Raw genomic sequence first — 9,372 nt, 5'->3', positions numbered from 1 at the left:
GTACTGATACTGCATTTTGATTGTCTACTTGTTTGATTCTTGACTGTTGCACTATGTTTGACATGTCATTCATATGGTGCATTACATGAGATCCATGTTAGTTGTTATTATTTGCAGAGATATTATTGATACCTTGTTGACCTTTGGTATGTACCTATCCTTTTGCTATTTCTTTTATTCATGCACTGTCTTTCTATATTACCCACTGAGTATTTGTACTCACATCTTTTGGACCCTGGGATTTTTCTGTCTTCCCAGATATCAGGTAGGAGCTTACAGAGGATGCCAGAGATCTGCCAGCGATGCCATCTCACGACGAGGACTTTATGTGTGTGTGTTGGATGTGTTTGTAGCATGTGTTGGTATACTTGTATCGTTGGTTTACTTTCTTACCGTATCGGACTTTATGATTTCGTTTCGGTGTTTTCGAAACTATAGCATATTTTCTATTTTGATTTCATACTTGTACTTGTTACGTTTCCGCTTACGAAACTTTGGATTTTTCGTTACTTTACGAGTTTATTCCTTATTTGTTGTGTAGAATTAGAATTTCATTCTTATGCATTGTGTAGGATGTGTATGTGGCCGTGTGGGTCACTTTTATTTTTGTTACTTGTCTAAATCCATATTTTGTAGTATGGATAGGCCGTGTGGGCCTTTATATATGTATGTATACAGGGAATTGTCAGTGATACTGGGGAGGTGCTGCCGAAATTTTTCGGACGGCTATCTCCCGGGTCGTGACAATTTAGTGGTATCAGAGCGTAGGTTTACGTTCTGTTTGTTGCATTTTAGAGTCTATCGGAGCATGGTTTTACGATTAGTTTTTCGGAATTAATCGTTGCATTTTAGGACTTAGGTTTAGCATTTGTTCGGAATTGTTTTGTATCGAGTAACCGAAAGTCGTATTTGTCGTCGTATCGGGTTTATCGGATTTTGAGTTGCTCGATCCAGATCGTGAGATGGAAATGGCATGGCAAAGATCTCCGGCAAAAACCTGTAAGTATTTTAGTATATTTCTCTAGTTGGGTAGAAAATTTATATTGATCGTGTATCAGGTACATTTTATTATATGGCCCCTATACCTCGAGGCCGAGGCCGAGGACGAGGTCGACACCTGGGACGACCTGATATGTCAGAGGAGCCCGATCTTATTCAGGAGAGGGATATACGGGATCAAAACCGTGATATTCCGATCGGAGAGCCGAGTGGTCAGACCCAGGGGATTCCTCCAGATATGACTACATCTGCTCCGGCTGCTAAGAGCCGTATTATGACCTTGGCCAAATCGGCCAAGGAACGTTTCACTCTATTTCACGGAGGATCTGATCCGTGGAAAGCTCGGTCGTGGATGGAGAATTTGATGGACACTTATGAGTATATGGATTGTACGGACTCAGAGAAGGTCGGATTGGCTACTTATCACTTGCGAGATGAGGCTCTTACTTGGTGGAAGACTCAGAAGATCGTATTGGAGAGCGGGAGGTGACATGGACATCTTTCAGAGAGGTATTCGAGAGAGAGTATTTTCCGGCGACCTTCCGCAGGGCACGCCGTCAGGAGTTCTTGAGTCTGAAGCAAGGAGAAAGGTCAGTTACGGAATATAACATGCAGAATTTAAGAAACTTTCAGAGTTCTGTCCACAGCTGGTGGCGCAGGACGAGGATCGGATGGATCAGTTTGTACAGGGCCTCGCTGCATACATTCGAGACAGGATGTCAGGGTCTTCTATCAGCTCATACAGAGAGGCCTTAGACCGAGCATTGGCTATCGAGTTGACTCGGCAGCAGATATCTAGAGAGAAAGAGAAAGAGGTTGGAAAGCAGAACATTCGCGGTAAAATGAGGGGTCGGGACTCTCAGCCGACTGCTCAGAAGCGACAGAGGACTGGACAGCCGTCTAGAGGACAGTTCCGTAGTACTTCATATTCGGCCAGAAAGATCAGAATAAGAAGTGTAATCGCTGCGGATCATCCAGTCATATGATAGATGATTGCCCACTGGATCATCCTATCTGTTACTACTGCAAACGTCCGGGTCATACGATCAGAGAGTGTACTCTGAAGGCTCAGCTGGAGCCTACTGGTGCTGCATCTTCAGGAGGGCGTCCTACCCAGCAGCGATCGCAGAGGACACAGAGGCCCAGAGCACATCAGCAGCAGCTACCCCTACCACCCCAGCCACAGATGTATATGCTTCAGGGGAGAGACCAGGCAGCTTCCACCGACAGCTTTTCAGTATTCTACTGGTCCAGAGATACGTTATTCTACACAGCAGTACTTACCAGCCGTACCTCAGTCATATATGCTACCTCAGCAGCAGCCTCAGTTTCCGACTCCAGCTCCTCCAGAGTCAGGTTCCGACGGAGTGGCGGCCTTCTACCTCTCAGCCGGTTACTCAGCCGTCCAGCACTGAGGTTGGACGTGTCTATGCGATTACTCGGGAGGATGCGCAGCGGGCCGATGGATCGGTCATCAGGGGTATGGTTTCTGTCTATTCTATATATGCAGATACTTTGATTGATACTGGTAGCTCTCACTCTTTTATATCTAGAGTATTTTTGAGAAAAATTGGTAGAATTCCGATGATTAGATTGTGTAGTCTAGCAGTATCTTTACCATCCGGTGAAGTGCTGACTACCAATCAGCAGATTAGGGAATGTCCGTTGGATTTCGACGGTCATACCCTTACAGTGGATCTGCAGGTGCTTGATATGGCAGAATTCGATATCATTCTGGGTATGGATTGGTTGGCCACTTACCATGCTACAGTAGATTGCCGAGCGAGAGTGGTTACCTTCCGACCTCCGGATCAACCCGCTTGGGAATTCGTTGGCACTCAGAGTGATGGATTATCTATTATCTCGGCTATACAGGCTCAGAGACTATTAGACAGTGGCTGCCGCGGTTATCTGTTGTTTCTGAAGCAAACAGAGGAAGACGGTATTTCTTGTCCTTCCGATGTTCGTATCGTCCGAGAGTTTCAGGATGTATTCCCGGACGAGCTTCCTGGTTTACCACCACAGAGGCAAGTTCAGTTTACTATCGAGGTAATTCCGGGCACGACACCAGTGTCCAAGGCCCCATATCGGATGGCACCGAAAGAGCTAGAGGAACTTAAGGTCCAGCTACAGGAATTATTGGACCGGGGTTTCATTCGTCCGAGTGTTTCACCCTGGGGAGCTCCAGTCCTATTTGTGAAGAAAAAGGATGGATCTATGCGATTGTGTATTGATTACCGCCAGTTGAATGCGGTAACCATGAAGAACAAGTATCCATTGCCTCGCATCGATGACTTATTTGACCAGCTGAAGGGTTCATGCGTGTACTCTAAGATTGATCTGCGATCTGGCTATCATCAGCTCAGAGTACGAGATGAGGATGTCCAGAAGACAGCTTTCCGCACTCGGTACGGACATTATGAGTTTTTGGTGATGTCGTTCGGTCTCACCAATGCTCCGGCCGTATTTATGGATCTGATGAACCGGATTTTCTTGGAGTATCTGGATCGGTTCGTCATTGTCTTTATTGATGATATTCTGATATATTCTCGATCAGAGGCAGAGCATGAGCAGCATCTCCGCATTGTACTCGAGACATTACGTCGAGAGCAGCTGTATGCAAAGTTCAGCAAATGTGCTTTCTGGTTATCATCGGTGGGATTTCTCGGACACGTTGTATCCAGCAGAGGCATTTCTGTTGATCCTCAGAAGATTGAGGCTGTTACTGGTTGGGAGCAGCCGAAGACAGTTCAGGAGGTCCGTAGTTTTCTGGGTTTAGCAGGATATTATCGGAGATTTGTTGAGAATTTCTCTCGTCTTGCTACACCGCTGACTCGTCTGACCAAGAAGGGAGCGAAGTTCGTCTGGACAGAGGCTTGTGAGACTAGCTTTCAGGAGCTGAAGCAGCGATTGGTGAGTGCTCCGATATTGGTGATTCCCTTCTGGCGAGGATGGATTCACACTTTATACTGATGCATCATTCAGGGACTTGGTGCGGTATTGATGCAGCACGATCGGGTAGTTGCTTATGCTTCTCGTCAGTTGAAAGACCACGAGAAGAACTACCCTGTGCATGATTTGGAGCTTGCCGCTATTATCTTCGCTCTGAAGATTTGGCGACATTACCTTTATGGAGTTACATTTGAGATTTTCACGGATCATAAGAGTCTGAAGTACCTATTCACCCAGAAAGAGCTGAACCTTAGACAGAGACGATGGATGGAATATCTGAAGGATTACGATTGTACCATTAGCTACCATCCTGGGAAAGCTAATGTTGTTGCAGATGCGCTTAGCCGGAAGTCTCGAGGGATTCTGGCTAGTCAGATGGTATCCGTGACTGATTTAGTTCGACAGTTTTCTGAGTTGGGGCTTGTGGAGCATAGTCAGACTCAGCAGGGTATTCTGGTTACGATGGTTGCTCAGTCAGAGTTAGTAGAGAAGATTAAGTCAGCCCAGGCTAGTGATCAGCACATCCAGTTTATCCGCAGCAGATTGGATTCCGGACTGCAGCCAGGGTTTTCTTGTGATGCAGACGGAGTTCTTCGATTCCGAGGACGACTGTGTGTTCCAGAGCATCCAGTCAGAGAGGAGTTATTACAGGAGGCACACCATTCTAGGTTTTCGATACATCCGGGTGGTACTCGTATGTATCGGGACCTAAAGCGCTCCTATTGGTGGCACGACATGAAGAGAGACATGGCCGATTTTGTTGCGAGGTGTTTGGTCTGCCAGCAGGTGAAGGCCGAACACCAGAGACCAGCAGGATTACTACAGGAGATCCCGGTTCCTGAGTGGAAATGGGATCATATTACTATGGACTTCGTTACTGGTTTGCCTAGGACCCGGAAGGGTCATGATGCGATTTGGGTAGTCGTGGATCGACTAACCAAATCTGCTCATTTTCTACCGATACGTCAGACTGACTCTCTGGACCGTTTGGCGGACTTGTATTCCAGAGAGATTATTAGGCTGCATGGAGTACCAGAGAGTATTATTTCAGACAGAGATCCTCGCTTTACTTCGCGATTCTGGCAGAGTTTACAGCAGGCACTGGGTACGAAGCTCAGGTTCAGCACAGCCTTTCATCCTCAGACTGACGGTCAGTCAGAGCGCACGATTCAGACACTAGAGGATTTATTACGAGCATGTATTCTGGACTTTGGTGGCAGCTGGGAGGATCATTTGCATTTGGTAGAGTTTGCGTATAATAATAGCTACCACTCCACTATTCAGATGGCGCCATTCGAGGCATTGTATGGTAGACCGTGCCGATCTCCAGTATTATGGGAGGAGGTTGGCGAGAGACAGTTTTTGGGTCCACAGAGTATACAGCAGGATGCCGAGCTTGTACGTACTATCCGACGACGGATGTCAGAGGCCCATGATAGACAGAAAAGTTATGCAGATCAGAGACGTCGGCCATTGGAGTTCTCTGTAGGCGATCATGTATTTTTACGAGTTTCACCCACGAAAGGGGTGAAGAGGTTCGGACTGAAAGGAAAGCTTGCTCCACGCTACATTGGTCCTTTTGAGATACTAGAGCGGATTGGCGAGGTGGCATACCGCCTGGCACTACCGCCGACACTTGCTGGTGTTCATAGCGTATTTCATGTTTCTATGCTGCGGAAATACGTACCTCATCCTTCGCATATTCTGAAGGAAGTACCTGTTCCTCTCCAGCCAGACGCGACTTATGAGGAGATTCCGGTGCGGATTCTTGACCGGAAGGAACGACAGTTGCGGAACAAAACCATTCGACTTGTAAAAGTCGGATGGCAGCATCATTCAGATGAGGAGGCTACATGGGAGCTGGAGGATGTTATCCGAGCTCGATATCCTCCATCTATTTGCTTGAGGTATGATTTCAATTTTCTTAGTATTTCTGCATTGTAGTTTGAAGTTAATAAATTTGGGGACCAAATTTTTGTTAGTGGGGGAGAATGTAAAATACCGAAACTATTAGGGTAAATTTTAAAAATAAATCCTTTGGGCCTAATTGGAGTGAAAAGGAAAGCTGATTGATCTGGTTTCGGATTTGGTTGATGATGTTGATTCGGTTGTTATTGTGAAGTGGAACAAGCTATGGTTTCTGTTGGTTTTGCAGCGGATCTAAAGGATTGAGGCTTTCAGAGCTAGGGCTGAGCTTGGGTACAAATGCAGGTAAGCTTCATTGTAAAGCTGAATTTTTGAGGTTGATGTTTTTATGTCCTTTGCTCGGTATGAGATAGGAGTATGATTTCTATTGGATGTTGTATAAATCTGATTTAGGTGATTGATGATTTGAGGAACTGTTGGACCTTATGGATTTATTGGGTTGGCTTGTTAATGATTTTAGTTGATCCGATTAAGGGTCATTTGAGTTTAATCAGTTTGATTAGGTTTTAGGTGAGTTGGATTGGAACTAGGTCTAATCCTATTGGGTTGATCTATTTCAAGCCATCATTACAACTATGAACCTAATCAGGTAAAATCAAGCTAATGGGATTTATTAACCTAATGGGGGTAGCTTTAATTAAACATGAGATTTGGTTGTATTAATTAATTAATACAGCTAATTAATTGTTTGATTGAATCTTGATAATAGCACCTAACGGTTAGATTAGTCTAACCCAAGTTAGGTTAATTAAATAGAATTAAGCTAACTTTAGATTGATTAGGGTTTCTTGGTTACATCATGATATTTAGGATATTATCATTGTATTTTGCAGGACCCTGAGTGATACTTGGAGTTTGATATATACGAGGGTTCTGGGGGTTCTAGTTTTGATCTTCGATACATCAGGTGGGTAATTTACTGTATTTGGTCAATACAGTTCTATTCTATTTACAGTGCATGATTCTTTTGTAGTCATTGTAGTTTGATACCTTGATGTTACTCTTTCCTGTTATTTGTATACCTTTTTCATTACTCATGTTATACCATGCTTGTCCTTATGCCGTTGATCTTGGATTATCATTCCTGATTACTGTTTCTATCCTTGATATGACATTTATGATCATTATTGATATGATTCTTTCTTATGATACTTGCGATCATGATGACTTATACCTACGCTTATTGATTAGTATAGTAGGTGATGATTACTATGATTTGAGCATCTCATCATGATGCATGATAACGATTGTAAATCCCATTGTTGTGGGTCTATCGTGATGGTAGATGACTTTAGTTGTATATCTATATAGGTGGTTATTATACCCTATTTCCATCATGGTGATGGCGACTGTATGGCAGTGTACGCAGTCGACGGCTGTATGGCAGTGTACGCAGCCGAGTCGATGATTTGACCTCGACACCGGATAGGGGTGGTACTCGGAGAGTACATGGTTGGTACGTCGGTGATGAGTATTAGAGGACAGATATCGGCCATAGGATATGTAGCTTATCATAGCTACGGGATCACCGGACGCGGAGCACTGATCCCTGATTTGGATCACCGGACTACTTTGTTGTAGGGCGCGGAGTACTGATCCCCCGATGCCGGCCATCCCAGCCTCAGATGCTTGCACGAGTGCTGTAGTGAGTGGGGCAGTTGCATCATGCATATGCACATCATGTGCATGATATATATGTATTGGACCGTACTGATACTGCATTTTGATTGTCTACTTGTTTGATTCTTGACTGTTGCACTATGCTTGACATGTCATTCATATGGTGCATTACATGAGATCCATGTTAGTTGTTATTATTTGCAGAGATATTCTTGATACCTTGTTGACCTTTGGTATGTACCTATCCTTTTGCTATTTCTTTTATTCATGCACTGTCTTTCTATATTACCCACTGAGTATTTGTACTCACATCTTTTGGACCCTGGGATTTTTCTGTCTTCCCAGATATCAGGTAGGAGCTTACAGAGGATGCCAGAGATCTGCCAGCGATGCCATCTCACGACGAGGACTTGGATGTGTGTGTGTGTTGGATGTGTTTGTAGTATGTGTTGGTATACTTGTATCGTTGGTTTACTTTCTGCGTATCGGACTTTATGATTTCGTTTCGGTGTTTTCGAAACTATAGCATATTTCTCCTATTTTGATTTCATACTTGTACTTGTTACGTTTCCGCTTACGAAACTTTGGATTTGTCGTTACTTTACGAGTTTATTTCTTATTTGTTGTGTAGAATTAGAATTTTATTCTTATGCATTGTGTAGGATGTGTATGTGGCCGTGTGGGTCACTTTTATTTTTCATTACTTGTTTAAATCCATATTTTGTAGTATGGATAGGCCGTGTGGGCCTTTATATATGTATGTATACAGGGAATTGTCAGTGATACTGGGGAGGTGCTGCCGAAATTTTTCGGACGGCTATCTCCCGGGTCGTGACAACAGCGCCGAGGCTTGTCTCCTTCCCTGAGTCGCCAGAAACGCTGGGAGTCACCGTTGCCACTAGGGTTTTCTGAACGCCGCTGCTCGAGCGTCGTTCGTCGCCGGGGAAGACTCCGCTGTTCGACGTCGGAGAGGCAAGAGGAGCGACAAACCCTTGTCGTCGCTCACGATCTCGCCTTCGTGAGATTGCCCTGCTTTCTTTGCCCGAAGAAGCGACGACCGCGAGCTTGCTTGCCTCTGCTCCGCCGACCGCGTGGAAGGCGATTAGCGCCGCTCCTTCGCCTGCCGCCGCCTCCTTCGGTGCCCGATCAGACCCCTGTTCTGCCATCAACACCAGAGCTACTGGGATGTTGCCACCGGTCTACTCTACCGGAGGAGCTGCTCACTGCCACTAAAAGAAGGAGAAGAATCTGTTCTTCTTCGTCTAACAGATGAAGCATGAAAATCCTGTTTTATTTTCTTCTTCGGTCTGTTGGTCTGTTTCAGTAGGAGAAGTGTGGGAGGGAGGAGAGGATATTATTTGTATTGGTTGTATCCTTGTAATGGTTGTATGGAAGAATATTGTTGATGTCGGATTGTATTAGATTGTCATCGGAATTCTGTGCACCCATCGAAAATTATTTCCGATCATCGGACAGATTATTCGGACATTTTAATCAATCTTGGTCATCTGACAATCATCCATCACCTTCCTGGACACTTACAAAGTTTTCAGAAACCATTCCATCTTTATCAGAAGTGTTCCGACTGTTTGTCCTAATCGGCGGTCAACAATTGACCACCGATAAACTACATTGGGAATACGATTCTCGATGATAGTTAGAAAGCCTCGGAACGATCGCGATACACGTTGTTGCGCAGTTTCCGGAATAAGGCTTCTCTCGATTCGATTGTCATGGATCATCGGCTAGTACCGAAGACGATGACGCGACTCGTGGCTTCCGAAGCCGTCCAAACGGGAGCTTGGCGTGGATCACCAGTAGAGGCGGGATTCCAACGAGGATCGCTCGATTGATTCAACACGGCTCAACATCGTC

The 9,372-nt window shown here is 45.0% G+C and overlaps 1 pseudogene; it reads left to right on the top strand.

Moving 5' to 3' along the window:
* The first annotated feature begins 1,200 nt into the window (after positions 1–1,200).
* LOC141845385 (uncharacterized) lies at positions 1,201–2,518 on the top strand (annotated as a pseudogene).
* The last annotated feature ends 6,854 nt before the right edge of the window (positions 2,519–9,372 follow it).

This window comes from Curcuma longa, chromosome 14, assembly GCF_044706935.1.
Source record: "Curcuma longa cultivar G26 ecotype Majalengka, Jawa Barat chromosome 14, ITB_CL_G26_1.1, whole genome shotgun sequence".
In the NCBI taxonomy this organism is placed as follows: domain Eukaryota; kingdom Viridiplantae; phylum Streptophyta; class Magnoliopsida; order Zingiberales; family Zingiberaceae; genus Curcuma; species Curcuma longa.
Note: the sequence above shows the minus strand (reverse complement) of the source record. Positions and strands in the feature narration are given on the sequence as shown.